The sequence below is a fragment of the Hypomesus nipponensis genome, chromosome 5, assembly GCF_054491055.1.
Source record: "Hypomesus nipponensis isolate SF chromosome 5, ASM5449105v1, whole genome shotgun sequence".
NCBI classification, from domain to species: Eukaryota; Metazoa; Chordata; class Actinopteri; order Osmeriformes; family Osmeridae; genus Hypomesus; species Hypomesus nipponensis.
Window position 1 is genome coordinate 15612501 of NC_140365.1, and position 2500 is coordinate 15615000.

Sequence of the window (2500 nt, forward strand, 5' to 3'; positions counted from 1 at the left end):
ATTCCCAGGCGGTCTCCCATCCAAGTACTAACCAGGCCCGACCCTGCTTAGCTTCCGAGATCAGACGAGATCGGGCGTTGCCAGGCTGGTATGGCCGTACTAAATAAGTTGACAACCATAGGCTACTTATCCATATACAGATTTAGCAATTGACAATGCAAGGTGGTCTCTCTCTCTCTCTCTCGTGTCAAAATGAAAACAGCTTCCAGCCCCTTTCATGAAGGACTACTTGTGCATATTGCAAGATGTCAGTTTCTAAGTGAATGAGCAAAAGAGCATACAGCACCTGGTATTCCCAGGCGGTCTCCCATCCAAGTACTAACCAGGCCCGACCCTGCTTAGCTTCCGAGATCAGACGAGAGCGGGCGTTGCCAGGCTGGTATGGCCGTACGAAATAAGTTGACAACCATAGGCTACTTATCCATATACAGATTTAGCAATTGACAATGCAAGGTGGTCTCTCTCTCTCTCTCTCTCGTGTCAAAATGAAAACAGCTTCCAGCCCCTTTCATGAAGGACTACTTGTGCATATTGCAAGATGTCAGTTTCTAAGTGAATGAGCAAAAGAGCATACAGCACCTGGTATTCCCAGGCGGTCTCCCATCCAAGTACTAACCAGGCCCGACCCTGCTTAGCTTCCGAGATCAGACGAGAGCGGGCGTTGCCAGGCTGGTATGGCCGTACGAAATAAGTTGACAACCATAGGCTACTTATCCATATACAGATTTAGCAATTGACAATGCAAGGTGGTCTCTCTCTCTCTCTCTCTCGTGTCAAAATGAAAACAGCTTCCAGCCCCTTTCATGAAGGACTACTTGTGCATATTGCAAGATGTCAGTTTCTAAGTGAATGAGCAAAAGAGCATACAGCACCTGGTATTCCCAGGCGGTCTCCCATCCAAGTACTAACCAGGCCCGACCCTGCTTAGCTTCCGAGATCAGACGAGATCGGGCGTTGCCAGGCTGGTATGGCCGTACGAAATAAGTTGACAACCATAGGCTACTTATCCATATACAGATTTAGCAATTTACAATGCAAGGTGGTCTCTCTCTCTCTCTCTCTCTCTCGTGTCAAAATGAAAACAGCTTCCAGCCCCTTTCATGAAGGACTACTTGTGCATATTGCAAGATTTCAGTTTCTAAGTGAATGAGCAAAAGAGCATACAGCACCTGGTATTCCCAGGCGGTCTCCCATCCAAGTACTAACCAGGCCCGACCCTGCTTAGCTTCCGAGATCAGACGAGATCGGGCGTTGCCAGGCTGGTATGGCCGTACAAAATAAGTTGACAACCATAGGCTACTTATCCATATACAGATTTAGCAATTGACAATGCAAGGTGGTCTCTCTCTCTCTCTCTCTCGTGTCAAAATGAAAACAGCTTCCAGCCCCTTTCATGAAGGACTACTTGTGCATATTGCAAGATGTCAGTTTCTAAGTGAATGAGCAAAAGAGCATACAGCACCTGGTATTCCCAGGCGGTCTCCCATCCAAGTACTAACCAGGCCCGACCCTGCTTAGCTTACGAGATCAGACGTGATCGGGCGTTGCCAGGCTGGTATGGCCGTACGAAATAAGTTGACAACCATAGGCTACTTATCCATATACAGATTTGGCATTTGACAATGCAAGGTGGTCTCTCTCTCTCTCTCTCTCTCTCTCTCTCTCTCTCTCTCTCTCTCGTGTCAAAATGAAAACAGCTTCCAGCCCCTTTCATGAAGGACTACTTGTGCATATTGCAAGATGTCAGTTTCTAAGTGAATGAGCAAAAGAGCATACAGCACCTGGTATTCCCAGGCGGTCTCCCATCCAAGTACTAACCAGGCCCGACCCTGCTTAGCTTCCGAGATCAGACGAGATCGGGCGTTGCCAGGCTGGTATGGCGTACCAAATAAGTTGACAACCATAGGCTACTTATCCATATACAGATTTAGCAATTGACAATGCAAGGTAGTCTCTCTCTCTCTCTCTCTCTCGTGTCAAAATGAAAACAGCTTCCAGCCCCTTTCATGAAGGACTACTTTTGCATATTGCAAGATGTCAGTTTCTAAGTGAATGAGCAAAAGAGCATACAGCACCTGGTATTCCCAGGCGGTCTCCCATCCAAGTACTAACCAGGCCCGACCCTGCTTAGCTTCCGAGATCAGACGAGATCGGGCGTTGCCAGGCTGGTATGGCCGTACGAAATAAGTTGACAACCATAGGCTACTTATCCATATACAGATTTAGCAATTGACAATGCAAGGTAGTCTCTCTCTCTCTCTCTCGTGTCAAAATGAAAACAGCTTCCAGCCCCTTTCATGAAGGACTACTTGTGCATATTGCAAGATGTCAGTTTCTAAGTGAATGAGCAAAAGAGCATACAGCACCTGGTATTCCCAGGCGGTCTCCCATCCAAGTACTAACCAGGCCCGACCCTGCTTAGCTTACGAGATCAGACGTGATCGGGCGTTGCCAGGCTGGTATGGCCGTACGAAATAAGTTGACAACCATAGGCTACTTA

General features: G+C 47.6%; 4 non-coding genes and 5 pseudogenes across 4 annotated transcripts in view; all 9 read right to left on the reverse strand.

The window, feature by feature from the left end:
- Window positions 1–102, reverse strand: part of LOC146290957 (5S ribosomal RNA) — a 119-nt gene extending 17 nt beyond the window's left edge. Inside the window, exon 1 of the ribosomal RNA XR_014757586.1 lies at window positions 1–102. This exon is cut by the window's left edge and continues 17 nt beyond it. This is a non-coding gene — a ribosomal RNA (5S ribosomal RNA).
- Window positions 103–274: 172 nt separating this feature from the next.
- LOC146290958 (5S ribosomal RNA) lies at window positions 275–393 on the reverse strand (annotated as a pseudogene).
- A 174-nt stretch (window positions 394–567) lies between these two features.
- On the reverse strand, window positions 568–686 carry LOC146290959 (5S ribosomal RNA; annotated as a pseudogene).
- Window positions 687–860: 174 nt separating this feature from the next.
- Window positions 861–979, reverse strand: LOC146290960 (5S ribosomal RNA). Its single transcript, XR_014755955.1, has one exon. It is a non-coding gene; the product is annotated as a 5S ribosomal RNA (ribosomal RNA).
- Window positions 980–1157: 178 nt separating this feature from the next.
- LOC146290961 (5S ribosomal RNA) lies at window positions 1158–1276 on the reverse strand. The gene has a single exon (XR_014757152.1). It is a non-coding gene; the product is annotated as a 5S ribosomal RNA (ribosomal RNA).
- Window positions 1277–1450: 174 nt separating this feature from the next.
- Window positions 1451–1569, reverse strand: LOC146290962 (5S ribosomal RNA; annotated as a pseudogene).
- Window positions 1570–1769: 200 nt separating this feature from the next.
- Window positions 1770–1887, reverse strand: LOC146290963 (5S ribosomal RNA; annotated as a pseudogene).
- Window positions 1888–2063: 176 nt separating this feature from the next.
- On the reverse strand, window positions 2064–2182 carry LOC146290964 (5S ribosomal RNA). The gene has a single exon (XR_014755956.1). It is a non-coding gene; the product is annotated as a 5S ribosomal RNA (ribosomal RNA).
- A 172-nt stretch (window positions 2183–2354) lies between these two features.
- LOC146290965 (5S ribosomal RNA) lies at window positions 2355–2473 on the reverse strand (annotated as a pseudogene).
- Between the last annotated feature and the right edge of the window lie 27 nt (window positions 2474–2500).